The 16391-nt window shown below is 49.8% G+C and overlaps 1 protein-coding gene across 2 annotated transcripts in view; it reads left to right on the forward strand.

Annotated features, from left to right (window-relative positions):
• Positions 1-1358: 1358 nt before the first annotated feature.
• Positions 1359-16391, forward strand: part of NIPA2 (NIPA magnesium transporter 2) — a 54794-nt gene continuing 39761 nt past the window's right edge. The window contains exon 1 of one of the 2 annotated variants that reach the window (XM_082245614.1): positions 1359-1505. The gene's annotated coding sequence lies outside the window, so the exon portion shown is untranslated. Of the gene's footprint in view, positions 1518-16391 lie in introns of both variants that reach the window. The other variant, XM_082245615.1, reaches the window with a different exon arrangement.

Here is a 16391-nt window from a genome sequence, read left to right on the forward strand (position 1 = left end):
AGAGGGTTGTGGTGCAACCGTCTCTGTTGGCTATGAGGCAGGACGGGAACCCCCAACGGTATGGGATGGCATTTTGGCGCAGCTTGTCCGTGAGCGGTTTCAGTGCATGTCGGCGGTCTAGGGTCTCTTTAGCCAGATCTGGGAAAAAGGCCAGTGTGACCCCGTCAAATTCCAAGGTGGCGGCCTCCTTTGCCCTGCGCATAATTTGCTCTTTCTCTTCATTGTAGTGGACACGGCAAATGACATCGCATGGAGTGTCTGAGGCAAGGTTACGCGGGCGTACGGCTCTATGTACCCTGTCTAGGCGGAGAGGGTGATCGGCCTGATTGCCAAGTAATTTGTTAAAGATACCTTTAATCATCGCTGGGAGGTCTTCGTCTTTGGTAGCCTCCGGAAGACCCCTCACTCGAATATTATTCCGATGATTTCTGTTTTCCTGGTCCTTGGTCTTGTAGAGGGCCATTTCGTTTGCTACAGCTGCACGCTTTTGATTAATTTGTAAGTCTTTGACGGCAGCCATGCGTAGGTCTAGGCGTTGTTCTGTTTCCTCTTCCCTGGTCAGTACTTGGGATAGGTCAGCCCGTAGCGCTGAGAATTCCTTTTTAATCGCCTTCTCCAGGCTCTGCAGCATAGATACCAGGTCGTGCTTAGTGGCAAGCCTGCTAACCAGAGGAGAGGGGCTCCGTCTATCAGTGTCGCAGGAAGAGGCCGGTGAGCTTTGGTGGGAAGATGGCCGGAGATGGGAGGAGGAGCCTCCGCCATGTGGAGAACGGCCCAACTCCCCTGCATCCATGGAGTCCTCAGGTTCTGTGGCCAGGAAGCGATTGATGCTGCCGTTGGATGAACCTTTAGCAGGCAGAGAACGTCCTATACATTTGCTCATGGTGTTCGACCGGGATGGGGGGATTTGTAAGGGAGTTAGCGTTGCTAAAATAGTAGCCTCCAGCAGAGCTCACTGAAGACACGTCGTCACAGGTCCATGCGGCAGTCACGCCCCCATTTTTCAGTGTTGTCACATGAAAAAATATTTACAAATATGCTAGGGGTATACTCACTTCTGTGAGATACTGTAAGCAGAGAGTCCCAAAGCCTGCTGTGCTGGAACATACAAACACTTTGGTTACTGAGCACATCACCATGGATTTGTGTTGCCTCATTAGAGGCCATTCATGTGGCACACACACTTTTATCTCACTACTGATAATGGCTTCTGTCACAAGACACTGCTAATTATTATTATACGTGAGCACACATATAAGTAAGCACTCCCTCACCTTCCTATACAATGCCTTGCTAATCCTGTACTGATAAAGTTAGTTGAGAAATGTCACGTGTTCCGGCTCGTGACTCATCCCCCCCCCCTCTCTCTGTGGCGGAAGCAGGAAGCTGGCACTGTCCGGAGTGACGTCACGCCCAGGTTGTGGATCTGTCCGCTGGGGATCCATGGATTGTACGACCCCGGGGGATGAGCAGCGAGTGAGGGACGGCCTGCGGCCAGGGAGCAGGTGACATGCTGTGTAGATGTGTGTGTTATAATGGAGGACATGGCAGGGACTTAGTGAGGTCAGCTTTGTCCACCAGTTTATTAGGGTCTAAGCAGGTTATGAGAATACAGTGCAGGACTGTCCTTAGGTGTGAGGGCTGGAGGGAATCTATTCATGCTACAGCAATGGTCTATGTCAGGGGTGTCCAAACGATGGCTCTCCAGCTGTTCAGGAACTACAATTCCCATGAGGCATTGTAAATCTCTGGCATTCACAGACATAACTAGGCACGATGGGAATTGTAGTTCCTGAACAGCTGGAGGGCCAAAGTTTGGAAACCCCTGGTCTATGTACTATCAGTGCTTTCATACTACAAAACCCCATCTTCCTTCAGTGTATGCTGAATGGGTAGAGGAGAGCTGTCTGATTTTCATACAGTGCTGTTATCATGCTCCACTACCCTTACCAAATAGGATAGCTGTGCAGGGGGCCTAAAAACCACTGCAGATACGCTGCCAATGCTCCACTGACTATCCGCAAAGCTGAAAACCATCGCTTATAACTAGGGAAGTTCAGATCCTAGTCTTAACCCATCTGAGCAAGGCCAGCAGGAAGCTGTCACTGTACTGGGCCAGTCATAAATGGCCAATAGGGATGGGCTCAGGAATGTTTGAATCCTAGGCCCAACCCACCTGAGCAAGCCATCACCGCACACCTGTATTCTATCAGAATACCGCCACCATTCAGATTCTGCAACCAGAAGTGACGCAACTTACTGCGCATGCGCCATGTGTTCCAATAGGTTTCCTAATGTGACAGAACACAAAGCAGCGGCGGACATCTTCTTACACCCACACGTCTTGAATTTTACATTTATTTTAGCAGTAAACTCACCTTATTGACTGAATAACCGTATTGCATTTCTATTATTATTGTAAATATCGCGAGAAACCTGCAGGTAGAAGGTGGTGACGACTATCTTGGTACACTCCGCACTGCTCAGCGGGAAAATGATTAAATACTGAAATAGACTATTTCACTTAGGCGCGGTGAAATAGACTATTTCAGTATATAAGGTAAGTTTACTGCTAAAATAAATGTAAAATTCAAGACTTGTGTGGATGTAAGAAGATGTCCTCCACTAATAAATGGGTTGGGTATACCCGCGCTATGAAGTGTTTTTATAAAAAATAAATATTCAAATGAATATGAAACAGTGGTTTTTGCTGCCTCCAACCTACCACTAGGGTAAAACGTGAATGGGGTTAAAAAAGGTGTTGGTGAGTGGCGCTACCACCATGCACGGATCTAATTGTGCATTTTTTACAATATAATCAAAACAAGAGTTTTGAAACTTGTACAAAGTGCACTGTGCTGAGAAAAGGGTATCCCCTTGGCCAGTGTGTGCTGTATTAGGAAAAAGTGCACTGTGCTGAAAGTATTAGTGTGCCAGCTTGCTGGATGACAATTCCAGATATGAAGTGAACAGCTGGTATTATAGAGAAAGTGCACTGTGCTGAAAGTATTAGTGTGCCAGCTTGCTGGATGACAATTCCAGATACTTAGTATGAAGTGAACAGCTGGTAGTGCATATACATTAAGTGCTGAGATAAAAATTGTGCAAATAAATAAATAAACCGTGCTATAAAATCAATGTATTGTGCTATCCCCAATTACAGGGGGTGAAGGAATGGTAAAATGTTGAGGTGTTAGCCGATAGAGTGATATATGCCAGACTTTTAGTGGGTGTGACACCCTCTGGACACGTGCTGGGAGTGCAAGTGCTAATGCCCGTGACCCCACTAGGTAAAGCACTTACCAAACTAACTCCCTTGTTCCAGATATAAGGCTTGGTAGATAGATATCCCACTGTTTCACTCTGCCTCCTTGTTGTAGGTTTAGGCTGATGTGTGAGGCTCGGCATGTGGGAGAACTCAAGAGGGTTCCTCGGTTGTTGTCCCACTATAGCTATAGGATTAATATACAAAAACAAGAGACTTCCATGGCGTAGTATAGCTGTATAATGGGGGAACAATAGTATTGACTCACTGTTAGGAAGTTCACGTTCAGCTTTTTGGGTGTCCAGCCGTCTCAGCGCTTCCGTGTTCCACGGTCCGGAACCACCTAACCGTAAGTGACGTTGTGTTGCATTTCGTCACTTCGACGTCATCTGGGGACGAAACGCATAGAGAGGCAACACAGCATCACTTGTCACTTCCGGTTAGGTGGTTCCAGACCGTGGAACGCAGAAGCGCCGAGACGCGTAGAATAAATTATTCTGGCCAATGAAATGAATGCCCAAGCGCTTGCAGTGCCTAAACGCGTTATGCATTTACAAGCGCCAAGTGTCTTCTGGGACACGTCACAGGTCCCAAAATGCTGACGGACCATTCAGAAGGTGTAGCTTGACTCACGCATGCGCAGTGGTCACCCGGCTGTGAAGCCATAAGCTGTCACAGCAGGGTGCCCGCAGTTTAGATTTCGGGGAGAAAAGGGATGGTTCGGGTGAGCACATATCTGGATCGTAGTACAGGCAAGTGTGTGTTTATTAAAAATCAGCAGCTACAGTTTTCCTGTCCTGTCAGTTTAGGAGGAGAAGAGGATGGGAATTGTGCAGGTTCTGTGTGCACTGTCTGTCACATCCCCCTCTCCTCCTGCACTGTCATTCAGAACTAACTAGGAGTTCTTCTTGTTAGTTTTTATATGGTCAGACGGCCGTAGGGGTGAGGGGGTTAGGGTTTTACACAAGAATTATCATTGTTATTTTACATATTTGTAGGTATTGACCAATATCGTTTTTTAAGGGCTGATACCGATTTTCCGGAGACCCGATCAGAGCCGATTCCAGCTTTGTTTGGGTCTTCGGCCAGCCGGCAGACATTCCGGCTGGTCGCTTGGGCCTCCCGGTGGGATGGGAGACCCAGGCTTAGTGGGGGGGGGGGGGGGGGACGATATCTCCTCTCAGTGCTTTTGATAACAGCCAAGTGGCTGCTTAGCCACATCAGTCCTTATTACAAGAAAGCCTACTGTCTGCTCTAAAAAATAGTACCAGGGTGATGCCTGTAGCTGCAGGCATCACTCTGGTACAACCACATGAATCCGTATCGGTCATATCGGCAAGTTTATGGCCGATACTTAAAAAAAAAGTTAATATTGGCCCCACCAATAAATTGGTCGATTCCCTGCTGTTTTTGCCACTGTTAAACCAAGTAGAAGTAGTAGTTTATCCCATGTTACTAGGTGCTTCCTAACCCAAGTTATGAGGTTCACGCTGCGTCCTCTTCCATCCTGTAGTAGCAGGTCTAACAACCAGGAAGAAGACAGAGGTTTCACAATAGCAAGTTTTCTTGGCTCTGAGCGATTTTTGAGACACGGATGGAGAGGGACGTGCCAGTGTTTTCATTTTGTCACAGTTTGTCTTGGGAAATTGCCAAAACAAGCTGCCAATATGAAGTGTCCCTGTCCTTAGCTGTTGTCGGATCCGCCACAGGAGGGGGTGGGGAGTGCAGTTCCTACCTCATTCGTTAGGAAGCTCCTAGCAACCTGGGATAAAGTACTACATGTACTTTGTCCAATAGGGGACAGAATAGTAAAAAAGAAATTTGATGCAATGTATGATTCTGGTGAGATTTCCTTAAATTGAAATTCCTAGGTAAAAAAACAAACATCCGATGTACATTATCCTATCCCTTGCTTAGCATTTATAGTATTAGACCTACAGTTCCCTGTAAGACAGTTAGACTGTATTGCATTATGTTTCCAATCCATGTTATGCTCTGAGAGTGGAAGGAGAACCTGTTATGGGGGGGGGGGGGGTCTTAGAAATGTGGTAATCTGCTTTCATGGTCTATTACACACAAATTGCAAAGCTAGAATAGTTGCATCACCTGTCCTGAATGAGGAGCATTTTAGGAATGTTTAATAATTCATCAGAAGTACAATTCTTTTTGGTATTGCTGGTGGGTAAAACAGTAATGTAACTTGGTGTTTGGCTAAGCATATCCGCATTGCACATGTCAGGGCTGTTAGCTAACCAACATTCTGAAGCATAGCTTTCTGCAATTACACCATTAAAATGTTTTCAGGAGCACTAACAGCTTGTACTTTATCCACTGGATAAATGTCAGTCCAGCAAATGTCTAACTGTAGCTTTACAATACTGTGTCTCTCTCCTGGTCCTAAGAGAAACACCTTGCATTAATGTAATTGCTGACCTTAAAATGGCTGTAAAACAATTTAAGTATTTTTTTTCCTTCGCTTATTATTTTTCCTGCTTGTGCGCATTACTATCTCTGCTGCTGTGGGAGTACTTTTCTTAATTAGTCATGTATGTTGTTGCACTCCCTGGGGCGGCATTGCACTTCCAGTAGCTGCCGCCTTCTAATTGGTCTCTTTGCTACATGAAGCAGCAGCATTGTTTTGCTTTGTCACATCTTGATAACATATGTGAAGATGACTGCCCCATGAGCCTAAATGTATTATTCCTATTAAAGAGCTTCCCTTCCAAACCATTTGTTTCACAAAGATCTTCTGTAAGTAATGTCTAAAATGCCCAAATATGCATATATCCTTTTCATTTTAGAAAGGCAACTTTTTCTGTAAATATAATTTATTTTTTGTTCATTGATGGACCCAGCTTCAGATCTTCATAACCATTGAGTTATACTGCCCCTACAGGAGTAGGACACTAGGCAGAAAAAAAGTCTGGCTACGCCCATGGGCATTCCCAGGGGGTATACTCCCTCTCTCTGCTATAGGCACTCAGTTTTTTTTTTCTACCTAGTCAGGACTTAACTCCTTGCTGAAATCTTAGGTCCTGGCAATTTTTTCTTTTTAGCTAGAAATTTGGTTTTCTCCTGGATGTTTCCTGTGAGATCTACAATCAACTGCCAGACTGGGTGACAGGCTGGATAATCTAGATCCAGTGGTCACCTCAGTCTGACCAGCAAGCCCGTGCAGACCTCAGCTCCGCGCTAGGTTGGCTGCAACAGCCCCACTGGACGAGGGCTGGCCTGCGAGTTAAATGCCTCGTGAGGTCGCATACGACCTGTGGCCCGCAATATGTACACTCTGGCTGGCTCGGCACTGAGGCCCGTATTCACCATTGCCCTGGTGTCGCTGACGCTGCCCAAGTGAGCAAAGCTTTTACGCCGTGACCTGGAGGGAGAACAGCTCCCCTCTGCCTTTGCTGAGCTGGCAGACCAGGTGGTCCAGGGGCTGCAGTTTATCTGTGATGCATCCTTTGGGTGCGGCTCCCCTAGTCGCTAGGCTATCTGTTTCGGCAGTGGTCCTTTGGCGTGTCTTTTTGCTCAAATGCTGGTCTGTGGACCAGACTTCTAAAAAGGCCCTTTCAAGGAGATCTCCTGTTTTGGAGCTACCCTGGATGACATCATGAAAGGTCTCACAGGAGGGAAGAGTACCTTTCTTCCACAGGCTACTAAGGGCAAGGAAACTCATTGTAGACGTGGGCCTTCCTTCTCAGCTCATAAGAAGTTTTTTTTGTCCCTCCGGCTCAACTGACAAGGGCTTGAAGCCTTTCAGGGGCCTCCTCTGGAGGATCCAAACAAACCTGGTCTGCCAAGCCGAGAGCGGGCTTCTCCAGACCCGCGGACAAGGCTCCTTTAGCATGAAGGTGTGCCCTCACCTGTATCGGGGGTAGGGGGACATCTTTGCTGGTTTCTGGACCTGTGGACTTCCCTGGTGCAAGACAAGTGGGTCCACTAAGTCATTTGGTCCGGCTACAAGATCGAGTTTCGCTCTTGTCCTCTGTCAAGGTTCTTTCCTTCCAACTTGGGCCTGTCCCTGAACCGCTTACAGGGTCTGTTTGGGACGGTACAAGTCCTGTTACATCAAGGGGTGATTGTCCCGGTTCTGACTGGGAACGTTTTTAGGGTTTTTACTCAAATTGGTTTACAGTTCCCAGGAAGGAAGGCAAAGTGCGTCCAATCCTGGACCTCAAGGAGCTGAACTGCTTTGTGCGGGTGCAGAATGGAGTTCATTCGCATTGTGGTGGCAGCCCTGCATCAGGGGGATTTCCTTGCGTCTATCGACATCAAGGATGCTTACTTTCACATTCCAATATGTGCCAGTCACCAGCGCTTCCTCCGCTTTGCCATGGGAGAGGAGCATTATTAGTTTGTGGCATTACCCTTTGGTCTTGCCTCTGCTCCTCGGGTCTTCACAAAAGTGTTAGCCCTGGAGCTAGCTTTGCTATGCCATCGGGGGATCGCGGTACTGGGCTACTTGGAAGATCTCCTTCTGCTCTGGTGGAAAACCTTGAGATCACCGTATGAACTCTGCGGGAGTTTAGGTAGATTCAGTTTTTTTAGAAGTCTTCCATGGTTTCATCCACAAAGCTGGACTAGCTGGGCCTGACTCTGGACTTGGCCTTAGCCAGAGTGCTCCTTCCTCTGGACAAACTCTAGAACTTGCAGGCTGCAATTCGTCTCCTGCTGTCCAACAGATGTTCATCCCTCTGGACTTGCATACAGGTGTTGAGCCTGATGGTGTCTACCTTCGAGGCAGTTCTGATTGAACAGTTCCATAAGAGGTCCCTGCAAAGGGAGATTCTGACCAAATGAGACAAGACTCTGCATTCTGTGGACAATCAGATCCGGGGAACAAAGGAGTCCCTGATGTGGTGGCTTCATTCTCTTGTCCTTCGGTTGGGCAAATCCTTCCTCCCTTTGTATTGGACAGTGGTCACTACAGATGCCAGCCTGTCCGGCTGGGGAGGCGTCCTCGGCAAGCATTCTGCTCAGGGATCTGGATGCTGGAGGAGTCCAGACTGCTGATCAATGTCTTGGAACTCAGAGCGATCAGACTGTGTCTGGACCATTGAACAGATCATCTTCTGAGTTTTCCAGTGCGCATTAAATTGGACAATGCAACGGCAGTGGCTTATGTCAATCACCAAGGGGCACAAAGTGTCCTGGCGGCTCTTGAGGTAGCCGGCATTCTAAGGTGGGCAGAACGGTTTGTTCCAGTACATATTCCCGGAGTGGAAAACTTGCAGGCGGATTACCTCATCGGCAGGCATTGGACCAAGGGGAGTGGTCCCTTCATCCAAAAGTGTTTCATCAGTTGTCTCCGGTGGGGCATCCCTGAAATGGATCTGTTGGCATCTTGGCTCAACAGAAAGGTGCAGAGTTTTGTGGCTCGGTCAAGGGATCTTCTGGCGGATGCCACAGAGGCGCTTGTGGCCCCATGGGGTCAGTATCATCTGATTTACGCCTTCCCACCTCTCAAGCTTCTGCCAAGACTTCTATGCAGGATCGAGGCAGAAGGGATTCCGGTCATCTTAGTGGTTTGGACTGGCCTCACTGGGCTTGGTACGCCGATCTAATGCGGCTGGTTGCCGACGTTCTTTGGAAGCTTCCTCCCAGGGAGGATCTGCTGTCGAAAGGACATTCGCTGGCTTTGATGGCTTGGCTGTTGAATGCCACATGCTGAAGAATAGAGTTTTTAACTGAGTCGTGGATACCTACACTGTTAAAAGATAGGAAATCTACTTCTAGGAAGATCTACCATTGTACGTGGAAGACATACATTGGGTGGTGTGAGTCTCTTGGGTTTCATCCTCGCTCCGTCTCGGTGGCTCAGATCTTGACCTTCCTTCAACGGGGGGTTGAGAAGAAATTGGCCTTGAGTACTATCAAGGACCAGGTGTCGGCTTTGGGGGTCTTCTTCCAATGACCTTTGGCCTCACACTCTTTGGTGCATACCTTTCTTCAGGCTGTCCGACATTTGGTTCCAACAATGTGGTCTCCGTTGCCCCCTTGGGACCTCAGTTTAGTGCTTTTGGCCCTCCAGAAGCCTACCTTTGAAAATCTTTGGAAGATTGCTCTGCTTACGCTGTCCCAGAAGGTGGCCTTTTTGGTGGCTATCACCTCTGTGCGCAGGGTGTCAGAACTGGTGGCTTTATCCTGTCGATCACCTTACCTGGTGATTCACAGAGATAATGTGGTTCTTCGCCCCTGTCTGTCTTTCCTTCCAAAGGTTGTCTGATTTTCATTTGAATGGAGACATTGTTGCCTTCCCAGTGTCCCAGGCCTAAACCTCCAAAAGGAAATTTCCCTGCATGCTTTGGATGTAGTCTGGGCGATTAGGGTGCACCTAGCAGTCTTTTAGGAAATTGGACTCAATATTTGTGCTTACGTTTCGGCCTCGGAAAGCATTGTCCACTTCCTCTGCGACCATTTCCAGATGGATCAGACAGTGATTCAGGTCTATTCCATCAAGGGTCAGGTTCCTCCTTTCCCTGTCAAGGAGCACTTTACTCAGGTGCTCAGTGCCTCCTGGGCCTTCTGTCAGGCGTCAGTGATGCAGGTTTGCAAGGCAGCTACCTTGTCATCTTTGCACACTTTCACAAAGTTCTATAAAGTTGATGTGTTGGTATCTGTGCATGCTTCCTTTGGCTGCAAGGTTTTGCAGGCTGCTGTTTAGAGGACCTGGTCCTCTGATGGTGTATTGTTTTTTTTCTTTTTTTCCAAGTGAGCTCCTATTTACCTGGTTGTCTATAGGGCTATAGTTAGCCTTGGGAGTTTCTTTTTAGCTATTCCCATTGCTCATGTTTAACACCACTTTGGGATGTCCCAGTGGTTATAAATACCAGGAGCTGTGTCCGTCAATGAACGAAAGAGAAAATCAGATTTCTGACTTACCATTTCTCTGGTGTTCATTGACTAACACAGCACCCCCCCCCCTCTGTGGAGTTGTAATTCTTCTGATGCTGCTTGCAACAAAACGGAGTACCTATAGCAGAGAGAGTTGAGTATACCAACCTGGGACTGCCCAAAGGTGTAGCCAGACTTTTTTTTTTTTTTTTTTATCTGAATAGTGTCCTATTCCTGTAGGGGGCAGTATAACCCAATGGTTAAGAAGATCAGGAGCTGTGACAGTCAATGAACATCAGAGAAATACATTTTACGGTAATTCAAAAAACCCATTTTGGTTTACAGACTAATTGCCCACAATGTATCCCACAGTAATCATTTGATGCTCAAAAATGCTGGTGAGCTACTGAAGAATTAGGGTTACAATATAAAGTATGCCTAAAAGCAAAATCTTTTTTTCAATTTTTTTTTTTTTTTTTTTTTTTTGAGTGCTGAGGGGTTAGAACTGTCCATGTCCATGTCAGGAAGATTCCTTATCTGGAATTGTCCTGATTACGAATGTCATGAGAAATGAAAGCGAAGGTAAATGCAAAATTTTGAGCTGCCACAGAGGGGAAATTTTTCAATGGGGACACTTCCTGTGTCTAAGAGGGGATAGTCTGGGGTTGCCACCTCATCCCTTTAAACCTAAACACATATGAATTACACAGGTTCTGAGACTAATTTTAATGCAGATGAGGCACCAATTGAATTTAATAACCACCTTAATCAGCCGCAAAACCTGATTTCTCTTACGTCCTCCGACAGTCGCCGCCTCTTCATATTCGTCACATATGGGGTATTAGACTTTGCTCCGAAGGAGTAGCTAGGCAACAGAATATGTTAACAATAAAGCTTTAACATATCCCACCCTCAAGGGGTGGTCCCCTCAGTCAATACCCTCCTACTTCCTGCAACCATATCTCAGTTTTAATGTCTAGCTTGTCAGGAGTGGCTGGCTCTCTCTGTGCTGGGACTTTTTGTCCCAGACTCTTTCTTCTTTTTGATATTTTGTTTGAGTTTTCTCTCTACCTTTACTTAGCTGTTATTTTTGTCAGCATTAGTTAGTTCTTCGGACGAAGAGGATCATGCGGACTGGGTCTCGGGCTGATCCCCCTGGTCGCAGGTCGTGGGTCAGTGGCTTCCCAGTCTGCCATCGAGCGTTCAGCCAGGTAACGCTCCTGGCACGGTGAACGACCCATCCCTGTTCGGTGCAGGGATGATTGGTGAGGTGGCTACCTCACCGGACGCTGTGCGGTTTCTGAACCGCCATTGTGTGCGTCTTGAGTAGCGACTCTCCCTGCCTCATGTGCAGCGGCTTGTTCGCCTGTGCGGGTTCCCCACGCCATGTGAGGTAAGTGTATCTATGTGGGGACCTGTCTGTCTGGGGGGGTCTCAGTCTGGGACTGTGTAACCTGCCTTTAATCACACTGCTTGTCTCCCTATCTCTCGGCTGCATGCTGTGGGCTGCAAGGGGGGGGGGGAGCTGTATGACACTGAGTATGTCAGGCTGGGCAGTGTGAGGAGCTGTGTGCTGTGGGGCATGTTTTTAATGGCATGTTGGGGCATATACAGCGATCGCTGCGGCGATCTAACATGTATCCATATTATGGGATGATATTGTGTGTGATTTTATGCACTGTGGAGCGGCGATTTCGGCGCCAAACGGCGCCATTTTACCGGCGCCCGCTCCGGCCGCATGGTTTACATGCACGGCGGCCATTTTCTTGTAGCCTCCATAGGCTTACATAGAGCGCCCTGGCAGCATCACTTCCTCTCTCCTGGAAGCACCGATCGAGGCAGCAGCAGCAGCGGAGTCTCCTCAGGTTTTATCCTTCTATTCCTGTGTTCCATTGCCTGTATTCAGTCTGTATATTCCCTGTGGGGGTCTCATTGTGCCTGAGTGTGGTGCGGTGGGCTGCGCTTGCCGCGCTTGCTGTAAGGGGGCAGTTAACCCTTGGTTGTCTGGCATACAGGGGCAATGGATTCTCAGGAGGGCAAGTTTCCCACAGTATTGGTGGAAAGCCAGGGGACCGCTGTTTCCCCCCCAGGGGGGGATTTAGCCACTATTGTGGCTGGCCTTGCTGCACAGGTGCAAATGCTGGTGGCTGCTCAATCTACTAAACGGCCCAGAGTTGCTCTGTCCTCTGATTCTGAGGGTGAAGGTGATGGGGCTGTTCTGGCGGGGACCCCCCTATCGGGGTCCCGCTCCTCTCTTGATCTAGTGGGGTCTGAGGTAGAGGCTGAAGTTGAGGGGGTTGATAATTCTCCCCCTGGCTCGCCTGAAGAGCTTGCAATCATGGATGAGTTGATTGCTTCCATTAAGCAGACGCTACGTTTGCAGGACGAGGTGTGTCCCCCAGCTGCCTTGGCGGCTTATGGGACGCAGAGAAAACGCAGGACGCCGCAGGTTTTTCCCTGCAATGCTGATTTTCAGCGCGCTGTTAAGGACCAATGGCGCGATTTGCGCAAGCCTTTTGCGGTACCAAGTAAATTTAAGCTGCGTTATCCTTTCTCGCCTGCCACCGATGAACGGTGGTGTGTGCCTCCGCCAGTGGATCATGCTATTGCGGTTTTGAACAAAGCCACTGCGATCCCTGCAGAGGGATCCCCTGTTTTCCGTGATGCCACGGATAGGAGACTGGAGTCTCTTGCCCGTCATACTTATTCTGTTACGGGTTCTATGCTTAAGGCTCTGTTTGCTTCTCTCATGGCGGCCCAGGCGATCGCAAGTTGGACGCAGATGCTTAGGCGCGTCCTAGTGGCCGATTCGGCCTCGGCGGCGACCCTGGATATGGTGGATCAGATCCACCAGGGTGTCATGTATCTGTGTGATGCGGACCTGGACCTGATTCCGTTGGCTGCGCGTGTGCACAGCGTGGCGGTGTTGTCTCGCCGTCTGGTTTGGTTGAAATGTTGGTCGGTGGACCAATCTTCACGTAAAACCTTAGCCAATCTGCCTTATGATGGGTCTCGCCTTTTTGGGGAGTCCCTGGATGTGTTGATTAAGGGGATTACCGGGGGTAAGAGCACTCTCTTGCCCCATTTCCCCAAGGCTAAGGGGGCTTCTGGGAAGAAGCATGCTCATTTTCGGCCCCCTCAGGGGTCCTTTCGTGCCTTTTGGCCGCACTACAAGGGCAAACCGTTCAAGGGCCAAGGCTCTCAGAAGAAGCCCTGGTCTGGGAAACAGAAGTCCGGTCAATCCGGACCTGCGGCCCATAACAGTTCGGCCTGAAGGGGCGCCCTCACCCAGTTTTGGGGTGGGGGGACGCTTGCTCGGTTTTCTTCAGCCCTGGTTGGCCCGTGTGAGGGACAGATGGGTTCTGGAAATCGTTCGATCTGGTTACAAGATCGAGTTTCTCTCTCGGCCGGAGAGCAGATTTTTTCCCTCAAATCTTCAACTGTCTCCAGAGCGCCTGCGGGATCTGCACCTGGCGGTGCGGGACCTGAGGGCTCAGGGAGTGGTGGTTCCGGTGCCTCATCGGGACAGATTTCGGGGGTTTTATTCCAATCTGTTCACCGTGCCCAGGAAGGAGGGCAAGGTTCGTCCGATTCTGGACTTGAAAGCTCTGAACCGCTCTGTGCGGGTTCGCAAGTTCCGCATGGAATCCCTGCGCTCGGTGGTGGCTGCCCTGGTTCCGGGGGAATTCATGGCCTCCATCGATTTGAAGGATGATGCGTACCTTCACATCCCCATATTCGAGGGTCATCAGAGGTACCTTCGATTTGCCATTGCGGAGGATCACTACCAGTTTGTGGCGTTGCCCTTTGGGCTCGCCTCGGCTCCGCGGGTCTTCACCAAGGTGCTTGCACCGGTTCTGGCATTATTGAGAGCCCAGGGCATTTCTGTCCTGGGGTATCTGGACGACATTCTGGTTCGGTCTGCGACCAGACAGGGTCTGGAGAAGGACCTGTCTGTCACAATGCAAACTCTGCAGGAGTTCGGTTGGACGATAAATGTTCCAAAGTCGACACTGAGTCCGTCGGTTCGTCTCCCCTATCTGGGAATGATACTGGACTCGGTGCAGGCGAAGGTCTTCCTGCCGGAAGACAAACTCAGGACTCTTCAGGAGGAAGTCAGGTCCCTCAGGGACGTTCCACACTCGTTTCTGCGGACGGGTATGAGATGTCTGGGATTGATGGTCTCGGCCTTCGAGGCGATTCCTTTCGCGCAGTTTCACACGCGGGGTCTCCAAGCGGAGATCCTGTCCAGGTGGGACGGGCGACCTCAATCTCTGGATCTTCAGATCTCGTTGAGTCATCGCACCAGGGAAAACCTTCTGTGGTGGCTCCAGTCCCCGTTGGTGTCCGGGGGCAAGTCGTTTCGTCCGATCTCGTGGACGATAATCACCACGGATGCCAGCCTGTCGGGCTGGGGTGGTGTTCTGGGCGTTCTGTCCGCCCAGGGGACTGGTCGGAGGGGGAGTCTTCCCTTCCGATCAACATTCTGGAATTGCGTGCGATAAGGCTCTGTCTTCATCGCTGGACGGACCGGCTGCAGGGCTGCCCGGTTCGGGTGCAGACGGACAATGCCACGGCGGTGGCCTACATCAACCACCAAGGGGGCACCAGGAGTGCCCGAGCGGCTCGAGAAGTGGCCGACATTCTGTCTTGGGCCGAGACTCATGTCCCGGCGATAACGGCGGTTCACATTCCGGGAGTGGAGAACTGGCAGGCGGACTATCTGAGTCGCCAGACCCTGGATCAGGGGGAATGGTCTCTCCACCCGGCTGTCTTCCAGATGTTGTGCGCGAAGTGGGGTCTTCCAGATGTGGACCTGTTCGCGTCTCGCCTCAACTACAAGGTGAAGAGGTTCGTGGCAAGGACGCGCGACCCTCGGGCAGACGCGTCGGACGCGTTAGTGGCCCCGTGGCATCAGTACAGGCTGATGTACGCGTTTCCACCGATTCAGTTGCTGTCCAGGTTCCTTCGCAGGTTGCACTCGGAACGCAGCACGGTGATTCTTGTGGCACCGGACTGGCCTCGCCGGTCCTGGTACGCAGACCTCGTGAATCTGGCGGTCGACGCTCCTTGGCGTCTGCCTCTTCGAGACGATCTACTGTCTCAAGGACCGATTTACCATCCTGCTTTACAGTCGCTGGCTTTGACGGCCTGGCTGTTGAGACCGAGGTCCTGAAGGAGAAGGGTCTCTCTCCAGAGGTCGTTCATACTTTGATCAACGCGAGGAAGTCTTCCTCGGGGAAGGTTTATTACCGTACTTGGAAGGCCTATTTTGCCTGGTGTGAGTCCAGGGGGTTTTCACCCCGCACGTACTCGGTTTCCCGTGTGCTGTCTTTCCTTCAGACGGGTGTCGATCAGCGTTTGGCGCTGGCTACGATTAAGGGTCAGGTGTCGGCGCTGGCCGTTCTGTTTCAACGTCCCGTGGCTTCCAACTCCTTGGTTGGCACTTTTATTCAGGGTGTGCGGCATCTGGTTCCTCCTAGGAGGGATCCCTTGCCCCCTTGGGACTTGAATCTCGTTCTATCTGTGTTACAACGTGCTCCTTTTGAACAGATCAGGGAGATCTCGTTGTCTATGTTGTCCAAAAAGGTCGCCTTTTTGGTGGCGATCACTTCGGCTCGCAGAGTGTCGGAACTGGCGGCTTTGTCCTGCAAGTCTCCGTACCTGGTTGTTCATTTGGATAAGGTGGTCTTGCGACCTAATCCTTCTTTTCTACCGAAACGAGTTTCGGAATTCCATCTTAACGAGGATATTGTTTTGCCTTCGTTGTGCACGAAGCCTAAACATCCGAAGGAGGTGAGATTGCACTCTCTGGATGTTGTTCGGGCGATAAGGGTTTACCTTAAATCGACTGAGTCTTTTCGTAAGACTGACTCCTTGTTTGTTCTTCCAGAGGGTCCTCGGAAGGGCATGGCGGCTTCCGCCTCTACCATTGCCAAATGGATCAGGCAGACCATTGAACAGGCCTATGCCTTGCAGGGGAAGGTTCCCCCTGTGCCTGTGAAGGCGCACTCTACTAGATCACTGAGTACGTCTTGGGCCTGCCGTCATGGGGCTTCTGTAGCCCAGGTGTGTAAGGCGGCGACTTGGTCGACCGTACACACTTTCACAAAATTCTACAAAGTAGATGTTCAGGCATCGGCGGATGCTTCCTTTGGCCGCAAGGTTCTTAGTGCGGCTGTTCCATAGGGTCCCTTGTTGGGGACTCCTGGCTGTTGGGATAGTTTTTTGTATCCCCTGGTTTTTTTGTCTTTTCCTGGGTTGTTGCTCCTGTTGAGCACTTATTTTTGCT

The sequence above is a fragment of the Pelophylax lessonae genome (genome assembly GCF_965119305.1).
Source record: "Pelophylax lessonae genome assembly, chromosome: 2".
Classification (NCBI taxonomy): Eukaryota; Metazoa; Chordata; class Amphibia; order Anura; family Ranidae; genus Pelophylax; species Pelophylax lessonae.